This window comes from Bombina bombina, chromosome 5, assembly GCF_027579735.1.
Source record: "Bombina bombina isolate aBomBom1 chromosome 5, aBomBom1.pri, whole genome shotgun sequence".
Taxonomy (NCBI): domain Eukaryota; kingdom Metazoa; phylum Chordata; class Amphibia; order Anura; family Bombinatoridae; genus Bombina; species Bombina bombina.
In genome coordinates, this window is record NC_069503.1 from 371,334,502 (window position 1) to 371,354,599 (window position 20,098).

Consider the following 20,098-nt stretch of genomic DNA (forward strand, 5'->3'; position numbering starts at 1 on the left):
TAATCCACTCTCTCATACTTTCCTGCCTCGACTACTGCACCTCCATCCTCTCTGGTCTCCCTAGCTGCCACCTAGCTCCTTTACAATCCATAATGAATGCCTTTGCCAGGCTCATCTTCCTTACACGTCGCTCTTCATCTGCAGCACCTCTCTGCCAATCCTTTTACTGGCTTTCTCTTTCCAGGATTAAACACAAAATTCTCACTCTGACATGCTCTCCCTCCCGTCCCATTCACTCTGCTTACAATCTCCTACTCTTCTCCTCTCTTGTTACCTCCTCACATTCCTGTTTACAGGACTTTATCCAGACCGGCTCCCATCTTTTGGAACTCTCTGCCTCGCTCCGCAAGACTCTCCCCTAGTTTTAAAAGCTTCAAGCATTCCCTAAAGACTCTACTGTTCAGGGATGCTCACAACCTACACTAACCTTTCCTCACTCCATTGCTTTCCCCTTGGACCCCTTAGAATGTAAGCTTATGAGCCCAGCTTTTTGTAGATCGCCTTCATAAGAGCCGAGTACAAAAGTGCAGCTCTTGGCAGGGCCCTCTACCTATTTGATCCCTATAAATTATATCTTGTATACCGCCTATGTTTAAAGCACTGCAGAATCTGTTGGTGCTCTACAAATACCTGATAATAATAATAATAATAATAATAGTAATAAAATAATAAAAAGAGATTTGGATCTTATTTATGCAGCAGCACATAAGTAAACATGATATCCCAAGAAGTTTAACTTTATTTTCTCAAAAACACACCTGTTTATTGTTTATTACACACTGATGAAATTCTATTCTTAGAATTGCCCAAAAAAACAAACTAATGTTAGTTATAAGAGAGGCAATGACAGCACTGTTTAGTGCCCCTTTTCCGTGTGATTCATGTAGAGAACATTTGCATCTCGAAGGGAGAATGAAAACAATACATTTTAATTGTTTAAATAATTGTGCATTATTCTGTTTATCCGCCTACATTATGAATAAATCAATATCACCCTCCATGTAAGCTCATGAAGTAATAATATGGATTTGTGTGAAAATACACAAAACATTTATTCATTTAAAAGGACATGAAACTCCAAAAGTTCCAATTTACTTATATTACAAAATTTACTTCATTCTCTTTGTAGAAGGAGCAGCAATGCACCACTGGGAGCTATCCGGGCACATTAGGTGAGCCAATGACAAGAGGCATATATGTGCAGCTACCAACCAGCAGCTAGCTCCCAGAAGTGCATTGCTGCTCCTAATCCTGCCTAGGTATGCTTTTCAACCAAGGGTACCAAGCAGTGTTCCCTCTAGGGTCACATTTTGTAAGCAGATCAGTAGTGAAACCATAAGTCTTAAGAGAACCATACCTTTCATTCTGCTTTTATGTTGTGTTTGCTAACTGCATGGTGTGGTTCCCTAATTAACTTTCACTGGGCCGCTCACTAAATGTGGCCTTAAAGGAAACACAGGTAAAAGAGAACAGAGCAAATTTGATAATAGAAATAAATTGGAAGTTGTTTAAAATTGCATTCTCTATCTGAATCATGACCATTTTATTTTGACTTTACTGTCCCTATAATGAGATATACAAGGGTACTATTATCCTTAGACTTTATAGCATACTATCATGTAACCTTTATCAATACTAGAAATGACACCATGTGCATGTGTTGGGTGCTGTTCTCCAAGCTTACACTGATTGCTGGATATGTTATTTGCACTGTGAATGCTGCATACCTACTAATTGGTGTCCTCGAATAGACATTAGCTGTATATTCTCGGTCCCTTTATAAAATGGATCTACATTATTATTACAGTTCAAAATACACATTATAGACAATGGGGTATATTTATCATAGTGCGAGCGGAAATGATACGCTGTCTGCATTTATCATTGCACCAGCAGTTCTTGTGAACTGCTGGTGCAATGCTGCCCCCTGCAGATTCGCGGCCAATCGGCCGCTAGCAGGGGGTGTCAATCAACCCGATCTTTAGACCGCTGCTTCATAAGTTCTGTTTCCGGCGATCCTGAAGGCTCGCCGGAAACAAGGGGCATCAAGCTTCATACGGAGCTTGATAAATATGCCACAATGTATCTAGTTTTATTTTAAGCCAACAATTTAGAGATATATGTTAGTGGAGATGTATTCTGTAGTTTGAATAACATTCAGCAGCCTAATCTATAATAATCATTACAAGACTAAACTACGTAAGATACATTGTAGCATTTTAGAATATAAAAATGAATCTAGTGATAATTAGGTGAGCCATATCTTTACACAGGACATGTGTTCCTTATGTTAAAGGGATATGAAACTCAAAACATGTTCTTTTGTGATTCAGACAGAGCATACCATTTTTAAAAAGTTTTCAATTTTCTTCTAACATCAAATTTGCTTCGTTCCCCTGGTGTTCTGTGTTCAAGAAATACCTAGGTAGGCATTTGGAGAACTACATGGTAGGATATAGTGCTGCCATATATTGCTCTTGCAAAACTGCTGTCATATAGTGCTCTAGAAATGGGCAGGCTCCTAAGCTTAAGTCCCTGCTTTTCAACAAAAGATACCAAAGAAAAAAAATAAACAATTATAATAGAAGTAAATTAGAAAGTTGTTTAAAAGCGTGTGCTTTATCTGAGTCATAAAATAACAATTTTGGGTTTCATATACCTTTAAGACATGGTATATCTATAATCATATTAGGGGAGATATAAGCATTTAATATTTCAACTACCAAAATAAGAAGCAAGATGAATTTTAATATATACAGAAGTATAATCTTTATTTTAAAGGACCATTTAATGCAGTGGGATTATTCAATTGCATAATCAACAAGACAATGCAATAGCACTTACTCTGAATTTTAAATATGCAGTAGATTTTTTTATATATATTTTTTTTTTTTCAATTTGCCGATCCCCTGTATCATGTGACAGTGATCAGAGACTCACATTCTTATACACTCTGAACTGTTGCACATGCTCAGTAGGAGATGGAAAGTATCTTAAAGATACATCAACACTTTGAGATGGTAATAAAAAATGATAAATCATCCATAAACTCTACAATATACTTTCATTGTTTATTTTGTCCCCTTTTCCGGCAATTCCATTCTAAAACTGTGAACTTTTCAGATCCTGTTAGAAATGGAAGTGCAGAACTCTGTTATACACCACACAGCCATTGGCTGCACACTCTAGTGACCTATTTATAACGGTCCCTAATTGGCCACAGCAGAGAAGGTAACATAGGTTACAACATGGCAGCTCCCATTGTTTTACAGACCCTAAAACTTTCCACTTATTTTGTCAATATTTAAACAGCTAATAAAACTTTAAAAAATACATGTTATTTTCAGACTAATCTTTTCTTTGAATGCATCATTCTATATAGCATTTATTTAGTGTTTAATGTCCCTTTAAAACTGTGTGCTCTCTCAGAATCATGAAATTTAATTTTGACTTTAGTGTAAAAAATGATTTCCCCTATAAGTAACAGAACCACATAGGTGTGTAGGCTTCATCTGGACCCATGAAATAATTTTCTGCATAATTTGTTGGTAACAAAAAATAAACATTTAAATAACATATCATTTTAAGAGACTTTCCAATTTACTTATGTTATCAAATGTACTTTGTTCTTTAGGTTTCATTTGTTGAAAACATATCTTGTTAATCTCAATAGCATCAATGGAATGCTGGAAGCTAGCTGGTGATTGGTGGTTACACACACACATTTACCTCTTGTCATACCTGGTGTGTTTAGCTAGCTCCCACTAGTGCATTGTTACTCCTGAGATTACCTAGGTATGCTTTATGTATTTGACATTTTTGCTGTTAGGCTGGGGTGCGGTCTGGAACTCCCTGAAGGCTCAGGGTCTATGGTCTCGGGAAGAATCTCTTCTCCCGATAAACATTTTGGAGCTGAGAGCGATATTCAACACGCTCCAAGCATGGCCTCAACTAGCGGAGGCCAAATTCATCAGATTTCAGTCGGACAACATCACAACTGTAGCGTACATCAATCATCAGGGAGGAACAAAGAGTTCCCTAGCGATGAAGGAAGTATCCAAGATCATCAAATGGGCGGAGGATCACTCCTGCCATCTATCTGCAATTCACATCCCAGGGGTAGACAACTGGGAGGCGGATTTTCTAAGTCGTCAGACTTTTCATCTGGGGGAGTGGGAACTCCACCCGGAGGTTTTTGTTCAGCTGACCCAGCTATGGGGCATTCCAGAATTGGATCTGATGGAGTCCCGTCAGAACACCAAACTTCCCCTTTACGGATCCAGATCCAGGGATCCCAAGGCAGCATTGATAGATGCTTTAATAGCGCCTTGGTCATTCAGTCTAGTTTATGTCTTTCCACCGTTTCCTCTTCTCCCTTGGCTAATAGCCAGAATCAAACAGGAGAAGGCTTCGGTAATTCTGATAGCGCCTGCGTGGCCACGCAGGACTTGGTATGCAGACCTAGTGGACATGTCATCGGTCCCACCATGGAAACTGCCATCGAGGCAGGATCTTCTAATTAAAGGTCCTTTCAAGCATCCAAATCTAGTTTCTCTGCAACTGACTGCTTGGAGATTGAACGCTTAATCCTAGCTAAGCGTGGTTTCTCTGAATCAGTTATAGACACTCTGATACAGGCCAGAAAGCCTGTCACCAGGAAAATTTACCATAAGATATGGCGGAAATATCTTGGTTGGTGTGAATCCAAGGGTTACTCGTGGAGTAAGGTTAGGATTCCAAGGATACTGGCTTTTCTCCAAGAAGGATTGGAGAAAGGTCTGTCAGCTAGTTCCTTAAAGGGACAGATATCTGCTCTGTCTATTCTGTTACATAAGCGCCTGACAGCTGTACCAGACGTTCAGGCGTTTGCACAGGCCCTAGTTAGAATCAAGCCTGTTTACAAGCCTGTGGCTCCTCCTTGGAGTCTAAATTTAGTTCTTTCAGTTCTTCAAGGGGTTCCGTTTGAACCTTTACATTCCATAGATATTAAGTTATTATCTTGGAAAGTTTTGTTTTTAGTAGCCATTTCTTCTGCTCAAAGAGTTTCTGAATTGTCTGCTTTGCAGTGTGATTCACCCTATCTGGTGTTCCATGCAGATAAGGTTGTTTTGCGTACCAAACCTGGTTTTCTTCCAAAAGTGGTTTCTAATAAGAATATTAACCAGGAAATTATTGTTCCTTCTCTGTGTCCTAATCCAGTTTCTAGGAAGGAACGACTTTTACACAATCTTGACGTGGTTCGTGCTTTAAAATTCTATTTAAAAGCAACTAAAGATTTCAGACAAACATCATCCTTGTTTGTCGTCTATTCTGGTAAGAGGACAGGTCAGAAAGCGACTGCTACCTCTCTTTCCTTTTGGCTGAAAAGCATCATCCGACTGGCTTATGAGACTGCTGGACAGCAGTCTCCTGAACGAATTACAGCTCATTCCACCAGAGCTGTGGCTTCCACATGGGCTTTCAAGAATGAGGCTTCTGTTGAACAGATTTGTAAGGCAGCGACTTGGTCTTCACTGCATACATATGCCAAATTTTACAAATTCTATACTTTTGCTTCTTCGGAGGCTATTTTTGGGAGAAAGGTTTTGCAAGCAGTGGTGCCTTCCGTTTAGGTGACCTGACTTGTTCCCTCCCTTCATCCGTGTCCTAAAAGCTTTGGTATTGGTATCCCACAAGTAAGGATGAATCCGTGGACTGAATACACCAAGTAAGAGAAAACAGAATTTATGCTTACCTGATAAATTACTTTCTCTTACGGTGTATTCAGTCCACGGCCCGCCCTGACATTTAAGTCAGGTTCAAATTTAATTTAAAATAACTACAGTCACCACTGCACCCTATGGTTCTCCTTTTTCTCCTAACCGTCGGTCGAATGACTGGGGGGGCGGAGCCTGAGGGGAGCTTTGCTGTGTGCTCTCTTTGCCACTTCCTGTAGGGATTGAGAATATCCCACAAGTAAGGATGAATCCGTGGACTGAATACACCGTAAGAGAAAGTAATTTATCAGGTAAGCATAAATTCTGTTTTTTATATTTACCTATCAAAACTATATATATATATATTTTTAGCAGACAACCCAAAGTATTAATCCTGACCATTTTGGTATATTTCCTGCCACCATTTCACCGCCAAATGCGACTAAATAAAATAAAAGTAAATTTTTTCACAATTTTAGGTTTCTCACTGAAATTATTTACAAACAGCTTATGAAATTATGGCACAAATGGTTGTAAATGCTTCTCTGGGATCCCCTTTGTTCAGAAATAGCAGATATATATGGCTTTGGCATTGCTTTTTGGTAATTAGTAGGCTACTAAATGCCACTGCGCACCACACTTGTATTTTGCCCAGCAGTGAAGGGGTTTATTAGGTAGCTAGTAGGGTTAATTTTAGCTTTATTGTAGAGATTAGTCTCCCACCTGACACATACCACCCTCTGATCCCTCCCTGACCCCCCTCAAGCAGCTCTTTTCCCGCCCCCGCCTTACAATTGTCACCCCCATCTTAAGTACTGGAAGAAAGTCTGCCAGTATGAAAATAAGTCTTTTTTTTTAAATAATTAAAAAATATATATATTTTTGCTGCAATGTAGGTACCCCCCTAACCCCCCAACCTCCCTGATCATCCCCCCAAAAAAGCTCTCTAACCCTCCCCCCTTTACCTATTTGCCACCATCTTAGGTACTGGCAGCTGTCTGCCAGTACTCAGTTTGCTGCAAAATTGTCAATTTAAAATAAATAAATAATAAAAGTCCCATTTTTTCTGCAGTGTAGCTTCCCCCCCCTCAATACTCTACCCCACTTCCAGACCCCTTTCTGTTAACGGATTCCACATGGGATCCCCCTCATTGCCCCTACTCCCTCTTTGACCCTCAATGACGCTGTTTTTTTAAATTATTTTGGGCTTTCCTGTAGCGTGGTCGAGCGGTCCCACCCTCTCCCGTCTGCCTCCTCCAGCAATGGGCCACCCACCCACCTCCCTCATTACACTCCCACCCACCAACGATCAGCAGAGTGGCCCTCTCTGCATCGACAACTCTGCAAATTTATTTCTGCAGTGCCCCACTCGTGGGGCATGCAGAAATAGCGCAATCTCGCTATTTTGAGTGAGATCGCGGAAGAGAGAAGCCCAGGACTGCAGTGATTGCTTTTTGGTAATTAGAAGGCCGCTAAGTGCCACTGCACACCACAATTGTATTATGCCCAGCAGTGCAGGGGTTAATTAGGTAGCTTTTAGGGTTAATTTTAGCTTTAGTGTAGAGATCAGCCTCCCACCTGACATATCCCAACTCCTGATCCCTCCTTGACCCCCCTCAAACAGCTCTATTCCCTCCCTCACCTTACAATTGTCACCGCCATCTTAAAGTGACAGTATACTCAAAAATGTCTCCCCTTTAATTTGTTCCCAATGATCCACTTTACCTGCTGGAGTGTATTCAATTGTTTACTAGTAGCTCCATTACCTTTATATTGGCATTTAAAATAGTTTATTTAGCCTGTGGTATCCCCACCCATCCTGAAAGTTTTTGGCCTCCAGGCCAAGCTGTATTAACACAGCCAGTAGAAGAAATTACACTCCCAGTGGGTTATAGAAGAGATAAGGTAATACAATGTTAATTTTCCATTGTTCTCTCTAAGTATTGGTAATTGGTTTATGGACAGATATAAGATAAAGAAGCAGGTATATGTACACAATGTGATAAAGTAATGATATTTGATTATACCTACAAGTTCAACCCATTTTATTAGTTTGTGGCTTCAAAACACAAAATCAGCTAATTCATATGCACAAATAAGCCTTAAAAAAGCAAATCTAATACATTTTATACTATGCAGCTGGTAAAAAAAGTAATTTGGAAACACATTAAGCGAAAACATTATTTATAGTATACTGTCCCTTTAAGTACTGTCAGAAAGTCTGCCAGTATGAAAATAAAAGTCTTTTTTTTTTAAATATTTTTTTTTAAATATGTTTGCTGCAATGAAGGTCCCCCCTAACCCCCCAACCTCCCTGATCCCCCCAAAAAAAGCTCTCTAACCCTCCCCCCTCTACCTATTTGCTACCATCTTAGGTACTGGCAGCTGTCTGGGAGAATCCAGTTTGCTGCATAATTGTCAATTTAAAAAAAAAAAGTCCTATTTTTTCTGTAGTGTAGCTGCCCCCCTCAATACACTACCCCCCCCCTCCCAGATCCCTTTCTTTTAACGGATCCCACATGGGATCCCCCTCATTGCCCCTACTCCCTCCTTCGCTCTCAATGACGTAGTTTTTTTTATTTATTTTGGGCTTCCCTGTAGTGTGGCCGAGCGGTCCCACCCTCCCCCGCCCTTTTCCCGCCTCCTCCAGCGATGGGCCGCCCACCCACCTCCTTCATTACACTCCCACCCAGCAATGATCGGTGCCACCACTGTGTGATGCAGAGAGGGCCACAGAGTGGCCCTCTGCATCGACAACTTTGCAAATTTATTTCTGCAGTGCCCCATTCATGGGGCATGCAGAAATAGCGCAATCTCTCTATTTTGAGCGAGATCGTGGCAGAGAGAAGCCCAGGACTGCAGCGACGTACAGGGTATATCATTAATCCTTAAGGGCATAACGGCCAGCGTCGTACATGGTACGGTGCTGGTCATTAAGGGGTTAAAGGGACAGTACACGCGTCAAGATTTTTATATAAAATGTTTAGTTATACATAATGAAGCAACTTTGCAATATATTTCCTTCTTAATATGGCCAGAGTCCAAAGCTGCATTCCTTACTTGTGGGAAATACTGAACCTGGCCACCAGGAGGAAGCAAAGACACCCAGCCAAAGGCTTAAATACCTCCTCCACTTCCTCATAACCTCAGTAATGTTTTGCCTTTCATCACAGGAGGTTGGCAGGGAAGTGTCAGAAGATTTCGGAGTAGTCTCTTATGGAGGGTAGTACTCTTCGAGATGGGACTGGAGTTATAAGTAGTCCTGTCAGCCTCTCAGTGAGAGCATGGATGAAAGTTAGAGTCCGGAGATGCAGGGAGAGTCTTTCTGCGAAACCAACCCATCTTTTATTAACAGCTCCATAAGCAATCAGCGTTGACGAGTTTTGCTGCCTGCTTTCTTCTCTCAAGTCCATGTCAGGAGCGATGCTATTAACCTGTCACACTTGAAAGGCCGTGTTCCTGTTCCACGGCATAGATTCTGGTAAGATCATTTCATTTTTTATACATGTATGATAAGGCAAGAAGACAGGGTCACAGTATGACTCATTTTATCTGTATAGAATCAAGGGTTAATATCCTGAGGGGGATTATTGAACAGTGGGGAATAATCTTATATGTTTATTTGATTTTATGCTGCTTTTATGTGTGAGATGTTATGGACTCATAGGCTGTTATGGAATATACAGGTTTCACTTTCACTTTGAGAGCTGTGCAGCTTACAAGTTTGGCGCGCTTTTTCTCATAGTAGAGATGGTCCTGCATTGTACAGTTTTCATTCCCTCTTTCCTGACCGGGTATTTATCCTAGAGGAGTCATACATCTCTGTACTGTCTGGGTCATAGGAGGTGGGGAATTCCCCAGTCATTGGGGTATAAGGATACCATTTTTGTGAATAAAATAAGATTGTTTTATTTTCTATAGTTCTCCGCTTATTGCACTAACGACGGAGGATTCTGTTACTTTAGAGGGTACTCCCTCTATTCCTAAAGAGTAATTCCTGTTTATATTGGGAGGAGGCCTTAGATCTGCCCTCTCAGTTATGTTCCATATTCCTTGATAATGTGATAATATCAAACATGTTTGATACCACTGGGCCGTCCACCTCTGAGGAGTTGTCGTTCAGTGAGGTGCGTACCCTACATTCTTCTCTCTCTACACCAGCAGTTTCCAGTAGCATTGCCGATCCACCATCTGGAGGGGCGCCTTTTTTCACCAGACGTTACTGCGCAGTTCAGACGGCGGTGTCTGCGGCCTTTAATGCTTTACCTCGCCCTGCCAACTGCAAGCAAAACGTTACATATTGCACTCCTTCCCAGAGTACATCAGATAATTTATGGATTTAACTGTTACGGTTACCTGAGGATGAAGTTCTTTCTGGGACTTCAGAGTATGAACATTCTGGGTCAGAGTCTGCTGCCTATAAACCTCCGGCTGTGGAGTAACCAGACTAGGTTTAGGAATATGCGCTTTCTTCTAAAGGAAGTTTTTGGCGAATTCAGAGGTTCCAGAGGCCAAGTTGCCTGATGAACCTTTGATTCCTAAATTGGATAGAGTTTGAGGACAGGGTGGTACCTTATACTTCCCTGCTCCTGTTAGATGGCGAACATTATTAAGAATGAATGGGACAGGATTGGATTCCTTTTTCCCCTCTTCTCCCTTTAACAAATTGTTCCTGGTCCTGGACTCTCTATGGAGTTGTGAGGTTCTGTCCCTAAAAGGGATGGCGCTATCTTCGCCCTTGCTAAATGTACTACTATCCCGCTTGAGGGTAGCTCTTCGTTTTAGGAGCCCATGGATAAAAGATGGAAACCCTGTTAAGAAAGATGTTTCAACATACAGGATATTTGTTTTTCAACCGGCGGAGGCTGTTGCCACGGTTGCTGGAGCAGTTGCGTATTGGTGTGTCTGCTCACGGGATTTGATCAAGGGGGAGGGTCCCTTCAACATTCTTCAGGAAACAATTAAGGCCTTGAGGTTGCTAATTCTTTTATCTATGATGCTAATATGCAGATTATTCATCTGAATGCTACGGCTTCAGCTTTTTCTGTTTAGGCCCATCTGGCTCTGGCTGAAGCCATGGTCTGCGGATATGATTTCTATGTCTAGTCTTCTTTCCCTAACCTTTCAGGGAATGATTTTGTTTGGTCCAGGCCTGGACTCAATTATCTCTAAGGTCAGGGAGCAAGGGTGCCCTCCTACCGCAGGAGAATATGATCTAGTCTAAGGGACAATTTTCATTCTTTTCATTCTGATAAAGCCTATGTCAGCAGTCCTCTGCTAGGCCAGAGCAAAACAAGAGCTCTTGGAAGCCAGCTCAGTCCTGGAATAAATCCAAGCAGAGCAAGAAGCCTGCAGAGTCTAAGTCAGCATGAATGGGCGGTCCTCGGGCCTCTTCTGGATCATGTAGGGGGCAGTTTGTTGCTCTTTTTAGTTGCTTGGTTCAGGAATGTGCAGGATCCATGGGTCCTGAAGGTCATAGCTCAGGGTTACAAGATTGGTTTCAAGTCTCAGCCACCCAAGGGCAGATTCCTCCTCCTCTCTCTCTCTCCTGTTTTCTGACCAGAAAGCCTTTCTGGGGTGCGTACGGGATCTGTCCTCTTAGGAGTTATTGTCCCGGTGCCTATCGCAGTGAGAGGTTTGGGAAACTATTCAAACCTTTTTGTGGTCCTGAAGAAGGAGGGAACTTTCTGTCTGATTCTGGACCTAAAGTGCTTAAACAAGTTTTTAAATGTCCCCTCGTTTAAGATGGAGACAATAGGTCCATTCTTCCCCTCGTTCAAAAAGGGCAGTTCATGACCACGATAGATCTGAAGGATGCTCCCTTCATGTACCAATCCTCAAGGACCACTTCCAGTTCCTAAGGTTTTCGTTCCTGGACCAGCACTTACAGTTTATTGCCTTCCGTTTGGTCTAGCTATGGCTCCAAGAAATTTTTCGAAGAATGGACCATTCGGAATCTCTCCTCTGCCTTCTTCGATCCCATGGATGGAAGATAAATAGAGAGAGTTTTCATGTATCAAGTACCAGGATAGAATTCATGGGTACTATATTAGAATGGGAATATATAACGGACCAGAGACATTGCATGCTAGCTTCAACATGTCTTGCTTTCTGGACCTCCTTAAGGCCATCTGTGGCTCGGTGTATGGAGGAGATTGGTCTCATGGTGTCCTGCATGGACATCATTCCTTTGCCAGTTTTCACCTCAGACTGTTGCAACTGCACATTCTGAAGCAGTGAAATGGCAATCATCGGATCTATCTCAACAGATTTCTCTGGACATCCGATCGAAAGAACCGTTCTCTTGTTTTTTTTTTTGTCTGGATAACTTGTCCTGAGGGACGTCCGTCTTAAGACCATCCTTGGTGATTGTGACTACGGTTGCGAGTCTGTCAGGATGGGGAGCTGTTTGGGGTACCTGGGAGGCACAGGGTCTTTGGACTCAGGAGGAAAGCTCCCTCCAGATCTCATTTTGGATCTTCAGGCTATATACAATGCTCTGAAGGCTTGGCCTCTGCTGGGTTTGTCCCAGTTTATCAGATTCCAATCAGACAATATAACCTTGGTGGCTTACATCTACCATCAGGGGGGGGGGGAGAGAAACTCCCTAGCTATGAGGGAAGTATCTTGGATCTTGAAGTTTGCTGAAACCCACGTTTGTTCTCTGTCAGCGATCCACATTCTGGGTGTGGACAACTGGGAAGCGGTTTTCCTCAGCTGACAATCTTTTCATCCGGGGGAATGGTCTCTCCATCCTGGATGTTTGCGGAGATTTGCAAGAAGAGGATCTTATGAAGTCTCAATACCAAGCTACCCAGATATGGGTTGAGGTACAGATGCGTTAGCAGTGCCTTGGAGGTTCAATCTAATTTATCTTTCCAGCCATTACCACTACTTCCTAGTGTAGTGGCTCGAATTTAGCAGGCAGCAGTGATTCTGATTGCTCCGTATTGGTCGCGAAGGATATGGTTCGCGGATCTAGTGGGGATGTCATTGTCTCCTCCGTGGAAGTTACCTTGTTGCAGGGATCTGCTGACCAAGATCTTTTTGTTTATCAATGTCTAGATTATCTGAGGCTGACTGTGGGGAGATTGACCGTTTAGTCCTAGCCAACAGAGGGTTTTCTGAGAGAGTTATTTTAAGGCTCTGCTAGGATCAGACCTGTGTTTAGATCTAATGCTCCTCTTTGGAGTTTAAATCTTGTTATTAAAGTTTTGCAACGGGCTCTGTTGGAGCCTATGCATGAAGTAGACAATAAATTGTTGTCTTGGTAGGTTCCTTTTCTGGTTCTCCTTACATACTTTTTCCAAATTTTACATATTGATGTTTTTGCTTCTGCTGAAGCAGCCTTCGGGAGAAAGGATTTGCAGGCTGTGGTGCCATCAGATTAGGGTCCACCTCTCTTTTTTCCCTCCTGTTAGCATTCTGTGTACTCTAGCTTGGGTATATGTTTTCCATAAGTAAGGAATGCAGCTGTGGACTCTTCCCGTATAAAGAAGGAAAACATAAATTATGACTTACCAGATAATTTCCTTCTGTATGTAAAGAGTCCACAGCTCCCGCCCGTGTTCTCCGATTGGCGGCCTTAAATTTTAATTTATTCTTCTGGCACCTTTTTCACCCTGATGTTTCTCCTACTGTTCGTTGTTCCCTCGGCAGAATGACTGGGGTTATGAGGAATTGGGGGAGGTATTTAAGCCTTTGGCTGGGTGTCTTTGCCTCCTCCTGGTAGCCAGGTTCAGTTTTTCCCACAAGTAAGGTGTGGACTCTTCCCATACAGAAGGAAAGGAAATTATCTGGTAAGTCATAATTTATGTTATGTTTTTCATTTTATTTTACCTCATTTTCATGTGATTTAGTTCTAAAAATGTAGCAATTTTTAATTCTTGGATCTTGAAAAACACCCTGCTGACTTCTCAAAGCTAAGCCTGCTACATATCTGTCCCTTGATGGCTTTAGCAGATAGCAACTGCCAAGCAATTTATTTAAACCATGGCTAGCCTTGTTGTCTGTGGACTAACGCCCAGATTTTCACCTCCATATTAGGCAAATGGTAGGTGTAGTTTGGCTATTGAAAAATAACTGCAGTAAATTATGTTAATTTTATTTAAAAAATGTTAAGACTTGGCTGATATGTTATTCTATAGCAGTACAACAAAAATGTGTTGTAAGTACAATGTGTTTACTGTTCCTTTAAATAGAGCTGCTAGTATCTGAGTTCAAGATTTGTTTCCTGTACTCGTTGCTTGTGTCTTTATTGTCATTTAATATAGCAAATATTCTTAATAATTCTACTTAATAATTCTACTACAAGTGGTATATAAAGTTCTGGGTCTGTAAAAGTGAGAACAATTAGCAATATTAGCGCTGCGGAATCTGTTGGTGCTCTACAAATAACCATTAATAATAATAATATATATATATATATTATTTATTTTTTTTGGTAGAGGGAAATTCTGCTTCAATAAATCTGATGGGAAGCAATGCAACAAAGTATTTAAAGGGAAAGTCAACACCAGAATTTTTGTTATTTAAAAAGATAGATAATCCCTTTATTACCCATTACCCAGTTTTGCATAACCAACACAGTTGTAACAATACACGTTTTACCTCTGTAATTACCTTTTATCTAAGCCTCTGCAAACTGACCCCTTATTTCAGTTCTTTTGACAGACTTGCATTTTAGCTAATCAGTGCTGACTCCTAGGTAACTTCACATGCGTGAACTCCATATTATCTATTTGACACACATGAACTAACACCCTCTAGTGTTGAAAAACTGTCAAAATGCATTCAGATTAGAGGCGGCCTTCCAGGGATAAGAAATTAGCATATGAGCCACTGCCTACCTAGGTTTTGCTTTCAACTAAGAATACCAAGAGAACAAAGCAAAATTGGTGATAAAAGTAAATTAGAAAGTTGTTTAAAATGACATGCCCTATTTGAATCATCAAAGTTTATTTTGGACTTGACTGTCCCTGTAATCCATGAAAATATCCTTAAAACCATTAGAGAGTATAGTTTGTCAAAATAAGTCGCTGATTTCTCATTCAGAAAATGTTGTTTTCTGTTTTTATAGAATACTAGACCAATGCAAAGTATTACTAAATGCTTAATTAAAGGGACAGATTTGTATATAAAGGCCTAGATTACAAGTGGTGCGGGACAAATATCATTGGATCACTCAAACATTAGTCCATGGTAAATTAGATTTACCAGAGAAGGGTTTGCGCAGCTGACGTCACTCTAGTTCACCCTATACTTTCAATAGATATAGTGATCGTGCTAAATAGTGCTGATATTATAAGTTTAAAGTTATAGGTTGCACTCAAACGAAAGGCCGAAATTGCGGCAGAATATTTAGCGGAACTTGAGACCTGAAGTAAAGTGTAAGGGTTAAAAAGAAAATCACAAAACACATCAAGCACATATTGAAATAAAGTATTACACTTACAGTATATATATCCTTTTTTTTAATTTTTTAATTTCTTTTTATTGAGAGACAAGAAATAAATACAGTATATAGTTATACAATTAGTTCCCCCATAGAGGTCTATAAAATAGTGATGTGATTCGCAGATTACAAGGGCAAAGTCAAAAAAACTAGATGACAAAAAGAAGCAGACATTTCATCTGTGAAAGCATAGCAATACAAGATGTTCTCCTAAGCCTGTATCCACATAAAGAAATTCTATCTATACAACCACAGGATTAGGTATAATAAGTAGTTTCTAGGCCAGGGGGCAAGAGCCAATGTGTCTCATTTTTAAAACATCAAACAAACAAAACAACATATAATAAAACAAACAGAATACAAACATGTTCAAAGTATGATTCTCTGAGATGCTGTTGGCTGTTTTATAGAAATGAGGCAGGTTTTACTCTTAGGGGAAAAGCCAAAGTTGTATATTAATGTGTTTAATAAAATTGACTATTGATTAATTGATAAGTAAAAAATAAATCCTAAGGAAGGTGTCACTGGCTGACATTTCACAAATTCACTACTAGATCACTGTCAAGAATACCAACTCAAACAATTAAAACCATCTCAGAGAGGCAGAGAAAATAGTTTAACTTGATGATTAAATAAGAGGAAGCTGTAACCCTATACAAGTTTCATTATATCTGTTCCCATACATTAATACAGAAAGATAATGTGGCAAGGCGTAGCTGGTGTGGGTTCCTGTTACTATTTTCTGATCATTTAGTAGTACCAATAAAAAGGAATTGTTTCCACACTTTATAAATCAGCAATGCTACGTTGCAGCAAGTTAAAGGGACATTCAGATAGAGAATACAATTTTAAACAAATTTATAATTTACTTCTATTATCTAATTTGTTTCATTCTCTTGGTATGCTTTGTTGAAGGAGCAGCAATGCACTAATGGGTATAATAAGAAGCAAAGTCTTTGACACATGGAGTGGTGCATAGGGATCCCTCTGTCATTTATTTTGACTCCAAGACAGTTAACCCGTAAAGAATATATGCAAAGGTTATTAGCCGATACCTCTTTTTTGGGTGCCAGTTCCAGATGTGAATAGAACTAATGTATCCTAATGAGTTGGCGCTCTGCAAAGGGAGTTGAGTACTCATCGCATGACTGTTCAGCCCTAACTGTAATAGATGGTGGTTCCAACAATCAAGTGTAGCCTGTGCCAAAGGCTTCAGCTTTAATGATTTCCCTTCATTGTCCCATAAGCTAGGGTGAGTGGTGCAGTGGGCGTTGGGTAATGAAAGGGAAGCTGACATTTCGTTAGTACAATCAGGTACAAAAGCAAGCGTTAAGGAAGCAATAGGAGGAGGCTTTGTTCCCGCGGTGACTTCCATAGTGCATGGTGTTACCTCCCTCTCCACTTTCACTCACAGCAGTTCACATTTATTAATAAGATTATCCAATGCGGGAGTCAGCAACATTGATAACTCCTGAACTATGATATTTAAACTGGCCATTATAATTCACAGTCTTAAGTTCTTCTTCTTTCCGCGACTGTAGGCTTTGTAAAGAGAGGTCGGTGCACTGTCGCTCAACGTAGAGACCAATGTATCCACTGTAGGTAGGGTACTGCTCCGCACTTTCTCTTGCTAATAGCTCTTCGGTGGGGGATAGATGTTAGTTTCCAGCATCAGTAGTGTCCAGACACAAACCCTGTCAAGGACCAATATGCTTGGGCCAAGTTTAGCTCCTCAATTGTATGGTAAATTACAAGAGTCTCACAGAGCTCTAAAGATGAACTGCTTACTCAGAGCCCGCCCACCAGAAGACTCATATATATCCTTTTTAATAAAAAATATAATTTTAATATTTTTTAAAACTTTTTTACAAGCTACTCAATTGAGACATACTCTCTCACTAGCAATCAATAATGTAAAACAATCAAGTTAAAGTTAAAATTTCATTTTATTATCACCAAGGTTAAAAAAACGAACACATATCCACTACAGGTACGCTGACATGAAACCCACCCCACCCCCAGATGGGCGGTGCCTGATGTGTTTTGGTTCAAAGCCATAGTCACAGGCTCTCTCACTAATTTATTATATATTGCAACAACCTAACCCTGGGTATATCCCACACTAATGGAAACCTTAAGCAAGGAATTAAAATTAGATTTTAGTAATTTAGTTTTGTTAATTTTATTTTGAGATATGATGTGCTCTTCAGTATCATGCAAACTATTAGAAAAGAATCACACATTTCTACACCGCTAGTACTTAATCCCTACTCACCTTAAGAAAATGTATCCCTCATATAGGATTTCTTGCTGGCGATGTGGAGCAGATACTGGAAATATGACCTACATATGGTGGAGCTGTCAGAAGTTAGCTCCTTTTTAAAAAGGCTATAGTGACTGGAGCATCAATGGTCTTTAGCAAAAGTAATACCAATCAAACTAAATGTATGGTTAGTTAATAAACACCCAACCTCACTTTACACTCCGCAAAAGAAATTGTTTAATATTCTCTGTGATGCTGCAAAATATTCATTAGTCAAGAGATGGATATCAACAGAAGTTTCTACTATCCCCACCTGTATAGACGCCTGTACAGAATTTTTCAAATTGAAGAAATATCATTTTTTAGGAATAAACGTAAAGACGTTTATGATGATATTCTTTTCCTGTGGGATTCCTATATCTCATAGAAGTTCTCAAGGTTATTGATAACTATCAACAATTATCAGATGATTTAGCATATTCTATTATAATGTTTGCTAAATATTTTTTTTTGTGTAAGCAGCCATGGACACTGACATGTCATCTTTAAGAGTGTATACTATACAATAAATGTTCAATTTACCATCTTATTACTTATATTTTATATTATAAGGTCAGGATAAACTCACTTGACTCTTTTGTTGCTTGGTTAGTTAATTTTGTTTTAATTAGTATAAAAGTAGTGTTTTCAATGACTCAATAATTGTACCACTTTGCTTTTTCTTTTACTTTTTGTCTTATATCTGCAGTAAAAAGGGTTGAAATGGATATTGTACATGGCAAGGTATTTGACTGGAAAGGGCTCATATATATATATATATATATATATATATATATATATATATATATATATATATATATACACTTTTTAGCCTTTCCCGGTCAAATGCAATATCATTTTTAGTCAATTTTATTTATGTTTTAATGTGTTTTGAATTGCAAAAATGTGATTTTTTTTATGTTCTTCACTTAGGAAAATGTTCTTTTTATTTTTAAATATTTATTTCTATATATATCTGTATATAATATATACCTATATGTCTATATATATATATATATATATATATATATATATTTATATAGATATATAGGTGTAGATATATAGTTTACAAAAAATATGCAGCTATATATAGAAATATATATTTAAAAATAAAAAGAATAATTTCTCCTAAGTAAGAACATAAAACACGCACCTTCGGCTTTAGCGCAGTCAATCTACTGCAGTGTCAGATTAGTGCGTTATAAATATTCTTTAGTGCGCCCCATATAAGTCTATGGGGAAAGGGAGTTATTGTTGTGATATCCAAAGTCCTGAAGTTAGCAGGCCTGAGTCTTTCACTTGCACGTTAACTTTTTACTTTCAACTTGTAATACCCGTGCTAAACCGACCACACTAATTTTTTACCTTTAGCACAGCTAGTGGACAAGCACAACAGTGTGCCTCTTTGTAATCTAGCCCTTAATCTTTAGTTGTGCATAATGAAACAACTATGCATTACATTTTCGGTATTTATTGTTCCCCCTTTTCAGGTAATTTAAAGTTAAAATCTAGCAATTTCCAATTTTCAGAAATTGAAATGCACCCTGTTGACTTCTCATAGCTAACCCTGCTACATATTTCCCCTAATTTACTTTATCTGATAACAGCTGCAAAACAAAGCACTGTATACTAAGTTTATGACAGTAGCTAACCTTGTTGTCTGCAGACTAAAGCCCAAATAAGGGAAATTGTGGGTAGAGTTTGGCTATTGAAAAATAACTGCAGTCAAAAGGGTGTTAATTTGTGTTAAAAACATTAACACTTGGCTGATATGTTATTCTATAGCAGCACAACAGAAATTTCTTGTAATTACAATGATCCAGATTACAAGTGGCGCTTTATTTAATTCTCCCGCTCGAGCGTTATTTGTGCCAGAAGTAAGATTTTTGCGCTCGTTGGGTTGAACTCGTATTATGAGTGGAAAGTAAACTGTTTTCACTCGTGCGCTAACCCGATGAGTGCAAAAAGCTGAACATAGAATATCGTGTGTGTTCACAAATTCCCCCATAGAAGTCAATGGAGAAAAAAAGTGGAAAAACACCTTACTCTTGCGCAAACCCGATCGCATATTCTCATGTGCGCTAACTCGACATGAAAATATGAATATTTCACATTTCAATGTTTCAATATGTTCTATTTATTCAGAAATACATATTTCTATATATAGCTGATGGTTAATATAAATCTAAACCTACCTATATGTAGCTGATTACAAATAGGTATAGATATATACAGATATATATAGGAATATCTATTTATAAATACTTAGAACATATTCTGCTATGTGCAGAACATTAGAATGTGAAATATTTACAGTAAATACACAGTATAATACGTTATTAAAAATGAATATTGCATAAATATGATTAACTGCAAAGGGCTCCAATGCACTTCTATATATGTCTTTATATGGGTACATATGTATTTAAGTGCTTTATGTGTATATATGGCTGTAAATTCATATATACACATATAAATAAACACATTTGTACACATATATGAACAGATACATACATACGTATATACATATACATTTTTTAAGATATATTTGTATGTATCGCCCTTTGTCTGCCTTTTTTTTCTAACACGTGACATCTCATAACTTTGTGTCTTTATAACGTTTGTGTGCAGTATTTTTTGTGAATA

The 20,098-nt window shown here is 39.2% G+C and overlaps 1 protein-coding gene across 1 annotated transcript in view; it reads left to right on the forward strand.

Moving 5' to 3' along the window:
• The window catches only part of CHN2 (chimerin 2), a 964,914-nt gene that overhangs the window by 444,299 nt on the left and 500,517 nt on the right, over positions 1–20,098 (forward strand). The window lies entirely within an intron of this gene.